At 49.8% G+C, this 15,771-nt stretch overlaps 1 pseudogene; it reads right to left on the bottom strand.

Annotated features, from left to right (window-relative positions):
• Positions 1-14,050, bottom strand: part of LOC139262689 (E3 ubiquitin-protein ligase TRIM39-like) — a 29,215-nt pseudogene extending 15,165 nt beyond the window's left edge.
• Positions 14,051-15,771: the final 1,721 nt, after the last annotated feature.

Raw genomic sequence — 15,771 nt, 5'->3', positions numbered from 1 at the left:
CTTCAAACTGTTCTTGGTTGTCAGTGAATTGCAGTTTGGTCTGATCCAAGTGCTTGCTGTACGTTTGCCCATTCAACAGTTTAACAACAAACACTCTGTTCCTCTTCCTTGGCTAAAACAGTGCCAGCAATTCATTTGGGACCATGATCATAGTTGACAACAAACACAGGATCACTAACCTCAATGTCACGCTTTACAGCCGTGCGATCGTGGTGCGGGTTATGCCGGTATCGCTGGGTTTCTCCATGATCATTGAGATCCGGGTGGACTAAGGAGAGCCTGGTTTTGAGTGCTCTCTTCATTAACAATTCTGCAGGGGGAACCCCGGTAAGCGAGTGGGGGCACGTCCGGTAGCTGAGCAGGACCAGAGATAACCGGGTCTGCAAGGAGCCGTCCGTTACACGTTTCAAGCTCTGCTTGATAGTTTGGACTACCCGTTCCACTTGACCATTGAATGCGGGCTTAAATGGGGCAGACCTAACATGCTTAATGCCATTGCGGGTCATGAACTCGTTGAATTCCGAGCTAGTGAAACATGGTCCATTGTCATTAACAAGGACGTCGGGCAAACCATGGGTGGCGAACATGGCCCTGAGGCTTTCAATGATGGCAGTGGACGTACATGATTACATTATTATACATTCAATCCATTTAGAGTAAGCGTCCACTGCTACGAGGAACATCTTTCCTAGAAAAGGGCCAGCAAAATCTACGTGGACCCTGGACCACGGTTTGGAGCGCAATGACCACAGGCTCAGTGGGGCCTCCCTGCTTGAGTTGCTCAACTGTGAGCAAGTGTTGCATTGGTGTACGCACGACTCCAATTCGGAGTCAATGCCGGGCCACCAAACATGCGACCTGGCGATAGCCTTCGTCATAACTATGCCTGGGTGCGTACTGTGTAGTTCATGCATAAACGTTTCCCTGCCTTTTTTTGGCAAAACCACGCGATTCCCCCATAGGAGACAATCCGATTGGATGGACAATTCATCCTTACATCAGTGGAACGGCTTAATTTCATCTTGCATTTCACCGGGAACCGCCGACCAGCTCCCATTAAGGATGCAGCTTTTTACTAGTGATAGCACAGGGTCTTGGCTCGTCCAGGTCATGATCTGGTGAGCCGTGACGGGTGACCCCTCGCTCTCAAAAGCATCCATTACAAGAAGCAAGTCTGCGGCTTGCGCCATTTCCACCCCGGTGGGTGGGCAGTGATAGCCGACTGAGGGCGTCAGCGCAGTTCTCTGTGCCTGGTCTGTGGCAGATTACATAGTCATACGCAGACAATGTTAGTGTCCATCTTTGGACGCGGGACGAAGCATTGGTGTTGATACCTTTGCTTTCTGAGAGCAGTGAAGTAAGCGGTTTGTGGTCGGTTTCGAGCTCGAACTGGAGACCAAATAGGTATTTGTGCATTTTCTTAACCCCGTACACACATGCTAACGCTTCTTTCTCAACCATACAATAGGTTCCTTCAGCCTTCGATAAGCTTCTGGACGCATATGCAACTGGTTGCAGTTTGCCTGACACATTTGCTTGCTGTAACACATAACCGACCCTGTACGACGATGCATCACAAGCTAGTACTAAACGTTTACATAGGTCATACAATACAAGTAACTTGTTAGAGCATAGCAGGTTTCTGGCCTTATTAAAGGCTGTCTCTTGAGATTTACCCCAAACCCAGTTGTCACCCTTGCATAGCAATAAATGCAAGGGTTCCAGCAAAGTGCTCAACCCCGGTAGAAAGTTATCAAAATAGTTGAGGAGTCCCAGGAATGAACGCAGCTCCGTCACATTCTGTGGCCTGGGTGCATTCTTAATGGCCTCCATCTTGGAGTCCGTGGGTCTGATTCCATCTGCCACAATCTTTCTCCCCAGAAATTCAACCTCTGGCACCAGGAAAACACACTTGGAGCGTTTCAGCCTGAGTCCCACTCTGTCCAGTCGCTTTAGAACCTCTTCCAGGTTGTGCAAGTGTGACCAGTGATCAAACATAGAAACATAGAAAATAGGTGCAGGCCCTTCGAGTCTGCACCACCATTCAATATGATCATGGCTGATCATGCAACTTCAGTACCCCATTCCTGCTTTCTCTCCATATACCTTGATCCCTTTCGCCGTAAGGGCCACATCTAACTCCCTTTTGAATATATTTAATGAACTGGCCTCAACAACTTTCTATGGTAGAGCATTCCACTGTTTTACAATTCTCTGAGTGAAGAAGTTTCTCCTCATCTCGGTCCTAAATGGCCTACCCCTTATCCTTAGACTGTGACTCTGGGTTCTGGACTTCCCCAACATCGAGAACATTCTTCCTGCATCTAACCTGTCCAATCCCGTCAGAATTTTATATGTTTCCATGAGATCCCCTCTCATTCTTCAAAATTTCAATGAATATAAGCCTAGTCGATCCAGTCTTTCTTTATATGTAAGTCCTGCCATCCTGGGAATCAGTCTGGTGAACCTTCGCTGCACTTGTCTTGGAACATCACAGTGCATGGAACCGATTTCAGCAGGCTCTCCATGTTCCTCTGGAAGATGGCCGCAGCTGAGCGAATCCCAAAGGGGCATCTGTGGTACACGAACAGTCTTTTGTGCGTGTTGATGCATATCAATTTCTTTGACGGTTCAGCGTGCTCCTGTGTCATGTCGGCAGAGGTTAGATCTAGCTTGGTGAACGACTTCCCCCTGCTAGCGTTGCGAATAGGTCCTCTGCTTTAGGTAATGGGTTCTGGTCCTGTAACGAGACTCAGTTGATTATTACCTTGTAGTCTCCGCAGATTCTGACCATCCCATCGCTCTTTAGCACTGGCACAATTAGATTGGCCCACTCATTGAACTCAACTGGCGATATGATTCCCTCTTGTTGAAGTCTGTCCAGCTCGATCTCGACTGCTTCTCGCATCATATATGGGACTGCTCAGGCCTTGTGATGAACGGGCTTTGCCCCAGGAACAAGATGGATCTGCACCTTGGCGTCTGTGAAGTTGCCGATGCCTGGCTCAAATAACACCGGGAATTTGTTTAGCACCTGGGCGCACGAAGCCTCATCCACCGAAGTCAGTGCTTTGATGTCGTCCCAGTTCCTTCGGATCTTTCCTAGCCAGCTTCTGCCGAACAGCGTTGGGCCATTGCCTGGTACAATCCATAGTGGTAAATCATGCACCATTCCGTCGTACAATACTTTCACTGCCGCACTGCCGATGACAGGTATGAGTTCTTTGGTGTAAGTGTGCAGTATTGTGTGAATCGGGCTCAGTTTTGGCCTCTGTGCCTTGTTGCCCCACAGTTTCTCAAATTGATTGATTGATTCACCCATGTGTCAAATTCCATGGAGACTGGAATGCCGTTAAGTTTAACTTTTAACATTATTGGAGGGCTTTTGGTGGTGAAGGTGTGTACCCCATACACTTCCTCTTCATCCTCACGTTGAGTAGCCTCTCCTGCTCATTCAGCGTGATCCACGCTGGATCGGTCGTCCTCTGCTGACTCAGCCACGTGGTGAGTCAGAGGTTGTTGCACATTTGCTGGAGGTGCCTCATTGTTCCACAGCCCTTGCACACATAGTGCTTGAATCGACATTGATGGGCTCTATGACTGCCGCCGCAGCGCCAACATGGTGTTAATGGATACGCATTCACACCCCATAGCGGCCTCAGAGTCACCCTAGGCCTGGCCTCTGCGGTCGTGTAGGCCCTGCCATGTACAGTTCTGCCTGCTGAAGGCATTATTTTATGCACAGTACTTGCCGGTGAGTTTCAATGCTGTGAAGATATTTGTTTCGTGTTGTCGCTCATGGATGTGAAAGCCTGGGCTATCGTGATGGCCTTGCTCAGATTTAGGGATTCAGCAGACAGCAGTTTGCGAAGAATGACCTCGTGGCCGAGTCGAAGTACGAAAATGTCCTGCAACATTTCCCCCAAGGATCCTGCAAATTCGCACTGTCCCGCAAGGCATCTTAGGTCAGCGACAAAGCTCACCACGTTCTGGCCCTCGGAGCGATGGTGCGTGTAAAAGCGATACCTGGCCATCAAGATGCTCTTCTTCGGCTTGAGGTGTTCCCGAACCATTGTGCACAGCTCTGTGTAAGTCTTGTACATTGGTTTGACCGGTGCCAGCAGATTTTTGAGGAGGCCATATATCGAAGACCCCACATACGGTGAGGAGAATCGCCCTGTGCTTGATCGCCGTATCAGCCTTGTCCAGTTCGTAGGCTACAAAGTATTGGTCGAGGCACTCAACGAAGGCTTCCCAATCATCACCCTCAACAAATCTCTCAAGAATACCATTGGCAGCCATTACCGCGTGAAAGTTCGTGATCTGTAACTCGTCGCCAATTGTTATGTTAAGAATAACTCCACAAGACTGTGTTGTAAGCTCAAACCATTGTGACCTTGGTCTCTTTAATGTAACTCCAAAGTGAGGAAGCAGCATGGTGAATTACCTTTTATACCTGCTTGCCCAGGGTGCACAGATCACTCCTAGGTCTCCCACAGGTGTGGCCCCTGGTGGCAAGTATGACACATTGGTGAGGTTTGCATACATAATATACATGGTTCGGGGTGGATCAGTGGTGTGTGTGATTGAACCCTGTCTGCATGGGGCAGTCTCGCTGGGGCTAATGGGCTTTTCTTCCTTTTCTTTTCTATGTTCATATGATACAAGCTTCAGGGCAAGTCTTCACCTGCCAGCCTCTGGCTGTGTCTGTCTCAGTAAATCCTTTCAGTAAGAACATAAGAAATAGGATCAGGCGTAGGCTATTTTGCCCCTCAAGCCTGCTCTGCCATTCAATAAGATCATGGCTGATCTGATCATGGACTCAGCTCCACTTCCCTGCCTGCTCCCCATAACCCTTTACTTCCTTATCACTCAAAAATCTGTCTGACTCCGCCTTAAATGCATTCAATGACCCAGCCTCCACAGCTCTCTGGGGCAGAGAATTCCATAGATTTACCACCCTGTGAGAGAAGAAATTTCTCCTCATCTCAGTTTTAAATGGGCAGCCCCTTACTCTGAGACGATGTCCCCTAGTTTTAGTTTCTCCTGTGTGGAAATATCCTCTCTGCATCCACCTTGTTGCACCCTCTCATTATCTTTGGTTTCAATAAGATCACCTCTCATTCGTCTGAACTCCAATGAGTATAGGCCCAACCTACTCAACCTTTCCTCATAGGTCAACCCCCTCATCTCTGGAATCAACCTAGTGAACCTTCTCTGAACAGCCTCCAAAGCAAGTATATCCTTCTTTCTGGGCCCCGAGCTCTCGCTTCTCCTGGGCCTCAATCACATCCCTCTAAAAACGCTTGACGCTCCTTCCCCCTGATCTCGCCATTCCTGCCCGCCCTCCTGCAGCAGCACGCGCTGCTCCCTGCAGTTGTATCCCGCCACACGCTGCTCCCTCTAATGGCCCCGGCCTGCTGATGGTTTTGCAGGCCCAGAAGAGGCGAGAGCCCAGGGGTAACACGGGCCAGCCAGCACTGCGATATGTTGTGCGCACTGGGTCCGTGCAGCAGAGCTGGTCTCCAGTCATCTTGGTTAATCCTTGCCACTGGACCAAGACCTAGCTCTGTCAAGCCCATGTGGTGGCTGGTGTGCAACGGTCACCACACCTTAACAAAATCCATGCACAGGCATTTTCCACCCTTCAAGATGTAGTTCGGGATCCAGAGTATTAGGCCCTTCATTGAAACACCTGTGAACTCATCCCTTTTCAGCGTGGAAGCAAGTCATCCTCATTTTGAGGGACTGCCAATGATGATGATGATGATGAAATCCAGTGCCCAAGTGATGTAATAATATTCCCTGGGAGGGGCAGGTAGAGTTAAGCAGCTCCCCTCACATCAAACACACGGGAACTCCGTGTAATCAGTGACTCGGCCCCAACACAACCAGCCCGGTTTGGAAGCCTGTTTCTGATGTGTTCATTGACTCAGTGGGGAGACAAACCCTTTCTAAATCCAGCTCCACTTTTCCCTACCTTTATTTCAGCTTCTGATCTCGCTGTTTGCTGGAACAATTCTGCTGGACTCCCCGAAGCTTCTCGGTTTCTCTCTTCAATTCTTCCTGTAAAGGCAATTGGAAAGGATTTAAAGTCACAACCTGCATTTATATAGCGCTTTTAATGTAGTAAAACATCCAAAGGTGCTTCACAGGAGCGTAATCAGACAATAATTGACACTGAGCCAAAGGAGGAGACTTTAGGACAGGTGACAAAATGCTTGGTTGTTGTAGGTTTTACGGAGTGTTGTAAACGAGAAGAGGGAGAGGTGGAGAGACAAACAGGTTTGTGGAGGGAATTCCACAGCCTAAGACCCAGACTGCTGAAGGGACGGCAGCCAAGGGTGGGGCAAAGGAAGTCAGGGATGCACATGTGGTCAGAATTGTAGGCATGTAGAGTTCACGGAGAATTGTCGGACTGGAGGGGCTAATAGAGATAGGGAGGAGTGAGGCCATGGAGGGATTTGAACACAAGCATGAGAATTTTAAATTCGGGATATTGCCGGACCGGGAGCCAATGTCGGTCAGCGAGCACAGGTGTGATGGGAGAACGGGACTTGGTGCGAGTTAGGATACGGGCAGCAGAGTTTCGGTGAAGCTTATGTTTAGGAGGCATAGTAGGAGGCTGGTCAGGAGTGCTTTGGAGTAGTCAAGTCTGGAGGTAACAAAAGCATGAATGAGGGTTTCAGTGGCTGATGGGCTGAGGCGGGGCGGAGACGGGCGATATTACAGAGGTGGAAGCAGGTGGTCCCAGTGATGCAGAGGATAAGGGGTCGGAAGCTCAGCTCAGGGTCAAATAGGTCGCTAAGATTGTGATAAGTCTGGTTCAGGCTGAGACAGTGGCCAGGGAGGGGAATGGAATCGGTTGCTAAGGAGCAGAGTTTGTGGCCGGGTCCGAAGACAATCGCTTCGATCTTCCCAATATTTAGTTGGAGGAATTTCTGCTCATCCAGGACTGGATGTGGGACAAGCAGCGTGATAAATCAAAGGCAGTGGAGGGGTGGATAAAGGTGGTGGTGAGGGAGAGCTGGGTGTCTCACCGTATATGCGGAATGTGGCGATGTGATGTTTGGATGATGTCACCGAGGGACATCATGTAGATGAGAAATAGGTAGGGGACAGGGATAGATCCATGGGGGACTCCAGAGGTAACGGTGCGGGAGTGGGAAGAGAAGCCACTGCAGCAGATCCTTTGGCTATGACTGGATCGGTAAGGGTGGAACCAGGTGAAGGCAGTCCACTCAGCTGGACAACAGAGGACAGGCATTGGAGGAGGATGGTGTGACACCGTGTCAAAGGCTGCAGAGAGGTGAAGAAGGATGAGGAGGGATAGTGCACCAGGGTCATCGTCACAGAGGATTTTTAGTCGGGCTGTTTAAGTGCTGTGGCAGAGGTGGAAACCTGATTGGAGAGGCTCCAACATGTACAAGTGCTTTGGAGAGGAAAGGGAGGCTATGATGGGATGGTAGTTTGCAAGGACCGAGGGGTCAAGGTGAGTTTTTTTGATGAGGTGGTGATGATGGCAGATTTGAAAGGGAGTGAACAGTATCTGAGGAGAGAGGCCCATTTACAATATCAGCGAGTATGGGGTCTGTAATATAGAGCTCCACCTTGTGGAGAACTGCTGATGTTTATACAATAAAAGCATCATGTGAACAAGTCACATGACAAGTTGCTGAGTACAGCCATCTTGTATGTGTGTGCTTTAGTGATGTCGTAAGAATATATCACATTTGGTATGGGATTTCTGGAATCCCTGGCTGAAATTTTTGTTGGTGGATGATCTGGCTAACCAACAAAGCGACTTTGAGAGGTTCTTTGTTTTGCAGCACAGTTAAAATTCCATGGTAAATTTCAAACACAATTTGTTGAAGTGTCAGAGTTAAGATGGCCATGCCTATGGAAATAATAGAGCACTTGGGTGAGTTCCATTGTGACTGAGAGACTTTTGCAGTGTATGTGGAGTGGCTCAAATAGTATCGTCGAAGTCCCGGCTAATGAAAACTGTGACTGTGATTTTAGAATGAAAACGGGCTATTTTCCTGATTGAAGCAGGGCCGAGGTGTATGAAACCCTGAAAAATGTGCTTGTTCCCATCAAGCCGAAGGACACGCCACTGATGGAGTTTCAGCACTACAGTCCTGAGCCCCTGGAAATTGCTGAAAGTTATCGTTTTGGAACACAAGATCAATTACATGACGAGAGTATCTGTGAGTATATTGTAGCTTAAAAAAAGCTATCTATTCAAAATCATTTCGGAGACTTTCAGGACCGAGCATTGCATGATTGCTTTGATTGTGGGATGAAAAATGAAGCAATCAGAAGAAAGTTATTGACAATCCTTAACTTGACTTTTGATTTAGTTTGTCAGACAGCAATGTCGATGGATATGGCCGACCAATACTCCCGAGAATTTCGTGCCATTTCCAATCGTCAGACAACCGAGGTTAAGCATGGGGCCAGGTAGGGAGGTTGAACCGTAAACAATATCAACGAGTATGGAGGGCAGGAAGGGAGGTGGGGGGGGGTTAGTAGTTTAGTGGGAATAGCTTCAGGAAAACAGAAGGCAGGTCTTATGGACAAGGTGAGCACAGAAAGGGCATGAGGGGAGACAGGGGAGAAATTACAGAGAGATGTGAGTTCAGGGCTAGAGCAGGGGAACCTTGGGATTGTTTGGAAGGCCAGGGGAAGGGAGGGAGGGGGCAGAGGCAGCTGATCGGATGTTCTCAATCTTGCTGACAAAGAGGTCCATGAGCTCCTCGCACGTGTTGCTGGGGGTGAGGGTGGACGGGGCAGAGGAGAGGGGTTTCAGGAGACTGTTGGTAGTGGAGACAAGAAGCCATGAACATGCCTCCTTCCGGTTTAACCAAGGCAGGTTCGGTCTGGGCCGAGTAACCTGCTCAGGGGAGGCGGGTGGGTAATTATAATATTTAAATAAGGCTCCGTGCCTCAGATTTGGGCAGCGATTGGATTTAACGGCTGCGGGCCGTGTATCCCGGGGCTCGGGAATCCCCACAGCTGCAGGGAGGAAGGAGCTGCCAGATCCAGCAGGGAAGTGTTTTTCCAGCACTGCGTGTGGGCCTGGAGGGGCAGGAGAGCTTCCCCTGGACCCTCAAACAAACCTGCCGCAAGCTATCCCCCACCCCGCCCATCTTCAGACACCACACCCCGCCAACAACTCGCTCCCCGCAAATGTTTCTCCCCGCCAACTCCCCTCCCCAACCCCCCTCTCCCCCCCTCTCTCCCTACACCATCTCACTCTCCCTCTCCCCCTATATGTCTCCCCTGCCCTCTCTCTCACTCCCCCCCCGCCACCTCTCTCCGCACTCCCCCCCTGCACTCTCTCCCCCCTGCACTCTCTCCCCCCCTGCACTCCCACCGCCCCACCCCCCTCAATCTCCCCGCTGTGCTCTGAGTCCCGCCCCACCGAGCCCTGATTTTGATTGATTGGGACTGCCCCCAGCATTCTCCGGCTCCTGCCTTGTCCTGCAGGATTTCCCACCCGGCAGTGCTCAGCCACACAAACTGGCCGGCTGTCGGACGGGAAACAGAATAAAACAATTCGAATGAAGTCCTGCCGTTAAATTCGGACATCTGTATTCCAGAATTTCTGTGTTTCCGGGCCACCGACAGGCCCTCCCGCTCCCTCCCCACCTCCCCGGGAATCTCAGGGCCTCAGTGTCTGGGCCCTGAGCACAAATATTGCCTTCTGTGGCTCTCAGTAATGAGGCGCTCCCTGCCCTGTATAAACTGAGTGACCACACACACACCGGCTACTTTTCACAATGACACACCGTGTGCTGCATTCTCACACAGACTCAGCTCCTCCATTTTCAGAATCAGCCCAGGGGAAAGGGAGACAGACTCAGACACACCAGCATTTCTCAAACAGCAATTCCCTCTTGTTGTGAGGAACAGTTTATCTACCCAGCCCCTGAGTCTCCCCCGTGCGTGTCCCTCACTCCCCCCACCGGGAATGGTCCTCTCCCTGCTGCTCAGGGGGCAAAATCCCCCAACATTACCCAGGGCTACAACATGCTCTGCTCTACAGCCCTGTGCCATGGAGTGCCAGTTCTCACAGGTGCCCACACAGTGAATTACTGAGCTCTGCAGTGCCCTCCCCAGGAGGGGCTGAGTGTGGGTGAGGGGCAGTCACCCTGGGCCACTCTCACACCCCTCCCAGTGCCCACCCTGTTCTCTCAGACAGACTGCAAGAGAAAGGGGAGGGAGCAAATCTGACGGACATAAAACAAACACCCAGACCTGGGACAGCAAGAAAACACTGGGCTCAATCAGCACTGTCTGCAATCAGTTCCAATTAATGTTGGTCATTAACAGGAAAACTCTCGCTCACTGTATTTAATATCAGGTATTGTGTCACTGACCTGAATTGAAGTTTGTGCCGAGTCTTGATTCAGCATTGTGTGGGATTTATATTTCTCTGTTATACAGGAACCGCACACACACACTCTGCATCATCTTTAAGGTAGAAATAAAGAACTTTCTTGTGTTCTGGACAGTGTCTCTCTCTGACATCAAACAGTCTCGATTAGCGGCTGTCACGGGCTGGATCAGCTTCGGGTCACATCCCTGTTGATCTTGAAAAGGTTTCACACAGCGCCGGCGACAGTGAGGAGCCAGAGCAGGAAGTGAAATTCTTATAAACACTCGGTGCTGGGAGTGACATTGTTAGTTTAATTTCATGACTCACTTTGGCTGAAGATTAACCCTTTCAGGCCTGCAGCAGAAGTTCACAATTACTATCAGAAAAACAAGATTGTAATTTTACAATCTGGAGGCAGAATACAGCAAGCTGGGCTCAGTAAACACAGACCCAAAACTGATCAGCTCAGACCAGACCCAAAATAGTTTAACAAACAAATTAAAACTGATGTAGAGTCAAAATAACCTTTACAAACCCTGCAGAGAGAAAGGGGAAGGAGCTCTCTGGGACGAATAGAAAAATATACAGAAAAAGTTAAAGGTCCATCAGAGGAGCAAAGAGAGATGGAAAAAGCAAAGCAGCAGAGGCTCCAAGTCTCAGTAAACTCAACACCAAACATGTCCAACCAATGCAGAGCTGCAGCAACAAAGACAGAATAATGTTGGACCACAAATCCAAAACAGGAGAATCCAGTCAGAGGACATCAGGATCAAACTGTACAGGGCTCTGGTCAGTCCCACCTCGAGTACTGTGTCCAGTTCTGGTCAGTCCCACTTCGAGTACTGTGTCCAGTTCTGGTCAGTCCCACCTCGAGTACTGTGTCCAGTTCTGGTCAGTCCTATCGCGAGTACTGTGTCCAGTTCTGGTGAGTCCCACCTCGAGTACTGTGTCCAGTTCTGGTCAGCCCCACCTCGAGTAATGTGTCCAGTTCTGGTCAGTCCCACCTCGAGTACTGTGTCCAGTTCTGGTCAGTCCCATCTCGAATACTGTATCCAGTTCTGGTCAGTCCCACCTCGAGTACTGTGTCCAGTTCTGGTCAGTCCCACCTCGAGTACTGTGTCCAGTTCTGGTCAGTCCTACCTCAAGTCATGTGTCCAGTTCTGGTCAGAGCCACCTCGAGTACTATGTCCAATTCTGGTCAGTCCCACCTCGAGTACTGTGTCCAATTCTGGTCAGTCCCACCTCGAGTACTGTGTCCAGTTCTGGTCAGTCCCCCCTCGAGTACTGTATTCAGTTCTGGTCAGTCCCACCTCGAGTACTGTGTCCAGTTCTGGTCTGTCCCACCTAGAGTACTGTGTCCAATTCTGGTCAGTCCCACCTCGAGTACTATGTCCAGTTCTGGTCAGTCCCACCTCAAGTACTGTGTCGAATTCTGGTCAGACCCACCTCGAGTACTGTGTCCAGTTCTGGTCAGTCCCCCCTCGAGTACTGTATTCAGTTCTGGTCAGTCCCACCTTGAGTACTGTGTCCAGTTCTGGTCTGTCCCACCTCGAGTACTGTGTCCAATTCTGGTCAGTCCCACCTCGAGTACTATGTCCAGTTCTGGTCAGTCCCACCTCAAGTACTGTGTCCAATTCTGGTCAGACCCACCTCGAGTACTGTGTCCAGTTCTGGTCAGACCCACCTGGGCTGCAGACCATGGAAGCTTGTCTGATGGGAGGCACTAATGAAATTAAGTCTACTTTCTCATCTGCAATCTCTCCCCCAAAAACCTGTTAAGGCTGGGGGTGAATTGTAAACTTCAAAGGTAAAATTAATATATTTTTGTTTGGCAAGGGTATTAATGGTTATGGAAGCAAGTAGAGGAATTAACAGATCAGCCACAATCTAGTTGAATGGCGGAACAGGCTCGAGGGGCTGAATGGCCGACTCCTGGTCCTCTGAAATGCCTCCCGATCCTCTTGTACTACAAGGTGGAGATCATTCTTGAGTGGGCCGCAGCGACATGTTTTCAGATAGTCCTTGACACAATGTGATTTGTACTGATAATCAGCAACCAGGAATGATCACTAATTTTGTATCTTAAATTCCAAGTGCATGTGTGTGCGTGTCTGCGTCTGTGTGCGTGTCTGTGTGCGTGTGCACATGTGTGGTTGCGCATGACTCTGAGTTTTTTTTTAAATGTTCCTGAGATGTGGGCATCACTGGCAAGGCCAGCATTTATTGCCCATCCCTAATTGCCCTTGAGGGGTGGTGGTGAGCCACCTTCTTGAACCGCTGTAGTCCTTGTGGTGAAGGTACTCCCACAGTACTGTTAGGGAGGGAGTTCCAGGATTTTGATCCAGCGACGATTGAAGGAACAGCACTATACTTCCAAGTCAGGATGGTGTGTAACTTGGAGGTGGTGGTGTTCCCATGCGCCTGTCACCCTTGTCCTTCTAGGTGGTATAGGTCGCGGGTTTGGGAGGTGCTGCTGAAGAAGCAGTGGTGAGTTGCTTCATTGCATCTTGTAGATGGTACACACTGCAGCCACAGTGCGTCGGTGATGGAGGGAGTGAATGTTTAAGGTGATGGATGGGCTGCCAATCAAGCGGGCTGCTTTGTCCTGGATGGTGTCAAACTTCTTGAGTGTATTTGGAGCAGCACTCATCCAGGCAAGTGGAGAGTATTCCATCACACTCCTGACTTGTGCCTTGTAGATGGTGGAAAGGCTTTGGGGAGTCAGGAGGTGAGGCACTTGCCACAGAATACCCAGCCTCTGACCTGCTCTTGTTGCCACAGTATTTATGTGGCTGGTCCAGTGAAGTTTCTGGTCAATGGTGACTCCCAGGATGTTGATGGTGGGGGATTAGGCGATGATAATGCTGTTGAATGTCAAGGGGCGGCGGTTAGACTCTCGCTTGTTGGAGATGGTCATTGCCTGGCACTTGTGCAGCGTGAATGTTACTTGCAACTTATCAGCCCAAGCCTGAATGTTGTTCAGGTTTTGCTGCATGCGGGCATGGACTGCTTCATTATCTGAAGTGTTGTGAATGGCACTGAACACTATGCAATCATCAGCGAAGATCCCCATTTCTGACCTTATGATGGAGGGAAGGTCATTGATGAAGCAGCTGAAGATGGTTGGGCCTTGGACACTGCCCTGAGGAACTCCTGAAGCGATATCCCGGGGCTGTGATGATTGACCTCCAACCACCACAACCATCTTCCTTTGTGCTAGGTATGACTCCAGCCAGTGGAGAGTTTCCCCCTGATTCCCATTGACTTCAGTTTTACTCGGGCTCCTTGGTGCCACACTCGGTCAAATGCTGCCTTGATGTCAAGGGCGGTCACTCTCACCTCACCTCTGGAATTCAGCTCTTTTGTCCATATTTGGACCAAGGCTATAATGAGGTCTGTGGCCGAGTGCTCCTGGCAGAACCTAAACTGGGTATCAGTGAGCATGTTATTGGTGACCCTTGCAGTTGACAGTGTGAAAGGCCTTTGTAAAGTCGAAGAAGGCCATGTATAAGGGCTGGCTCTGTACCCTGCATTTTTCCTGCAGCTGAGTAAGTGCTACTTGATAGCACTGCTGATGATTGAGAGTAGACTTATAGGGTGATAATTGGCTGGATTGGATTTGTCCTGCTTTTTGTGGACAGGACATACTTGGGCAATTTTCCACATTGTCGGTTAGATGCCAGTGTTGTGGCTGTACAGGAACAGCTTGGCTAGAGTTGCAGCTAGTGCTGGAGCACAATCTTCACAACGACAGCCGGGATGTTGTCAGGACCCATAGCCTTTGCTGTATCCAGTGCACTCAGGCTTTTCTTGGTATCACGTGAAGTTAACCGGATTGGCTGAAGACTGGCTTCTGTGATGGTGGGAAGCTCAGGAAGAGGCCGATATGGATCATCCACTCGGCACTTCTGGCTGAAGATGGTTGTAAATGCTTCAGCCTTGTCTTTTGCACTTACTGCTGAGCTCAACCATCTTTGAGAATGGGAATATTTATGGAATCTCCTCCTCCCGTTAGTTGTTTAATGGTCCACCACCATTCGCAGCTGGATGTGGCAGGACTGCAGAGGTTTAATCTGATCCATTTGTTGTGGGATCATTTTGCCTTGTCTATAGCATGCTGCTTCTGCTGTTTAGCCTGCATGTAGTCCTGTGTTGCAGCTTCCCCAGGTTGGCACCTCATTTTTAGTTATGCCTGGTGCTGCTCCTGGCATGCTCTTCTCCACTCTTCATTGAACCAGGGTTGGTCCCTAGGCTTGATGCTAATGGTAGAGTGAGGGATATGCCGTGCCATGAGGTTACAGATTGTGGTGGAATACAATTCTGCTGATGGCCCACAATGCCTCATGGATGCCCAGTGTTGAGCTGCTAGATTTGTTCTGAATCTATCCCATTTAGCACGGTGGTAGTGCTACACAACACGATGGATGGTGTCCTCCGTGTGAAGATGGGACTTTGTCTCCACAATGACTGTGCTGTCCCTGCTACCAATGCTGTTTTGCAGCTTAGTAGCTGCAACTGCAATGCATTTCCTATTTTTGAAGAATGCATCTGCGACAGGTCGATTAGTGAGGGCGAGGTCAAGTAGGTTTTTCCCCCGTGTTGGTTCTCACCACCTGCTGCAGGCCCAGTCTGGCAGCTGTGTCCTTCAGGGCTCGGCCAGCTCTGTCAGTACTGGTGCTACCGAGCCACATTGAACTCCATCCACCCAGAGTACATTCTGTGCCCTTGCTACTCTCAGTGCTTCTTCCCAGTGGTGTTCAACATGGAGGAGTTCTGATTGATCAGCTGAGGGAGGGTGGTAGGTAGTAATCAGTGGGAGGTTTCCTTGCCCATGCTTGACTTGAAGCCATGAGACTTCATGGTGTCCAAATCAACATTGAGGACTCCCAAGGCCTCCCTCCCGACTGATCGCAACCGCTGGTGGGTCTGTCCTGCCGGTGGGACAGTACATACCCAGGGATGGTGATGGAGGAGTCTGGGACATTGGATGAAAGGTATGATTGTGTGAGTATGACTATGTCAGGCTGTCGCTTGACTAGTCTGTGGGACAGCTTTCCCAATGTTGGTACAAGTCCCCAGATGTTGGTGAGAAGGACGTTGCAGGGCCGACTGGGCTGGGTGTGCCACGGTCATTTCCAAAGCCAGTGCCGAGGTCGATGCCGGGTGGTCCGTCCGGTTTTATTCTTGTTTTTCGTAGCGGTTGTGTATAACTGAGTGGTTTGCTAGGCCACTTCAGAGGGACCATTGCTGTGGGTCTGGTGTCACATATAGGCCAGACCGGGTAAGGACGGACGATTTCCTTCCCTAAAGAACATGAGTGAACCATATGGGTTTTTACAACAATCCGGTAGTTTCATGGTCACCATTACTGATACTAGCATTTTTAT

Source organism: Pristiophorus japonicus, chromosome 4 (assembly GCF_044704955.1).
Source record: "Pristiophorus japonicus isolate sPriJap1 chromosome 4, sPriJap1.hap1, whole genome shotgun sequence".
Lineage (NCBI taxonomy): Eukaryota > Metazoa > Chordata > Chondrichthyes > Pristiophoridae > Pristiophorus > Pristiophorus japonicus.
Note: the sequence above shows the minus strand (reverse complement) of the source record. Positions and strands in the feature narration are given on the sequence as shown.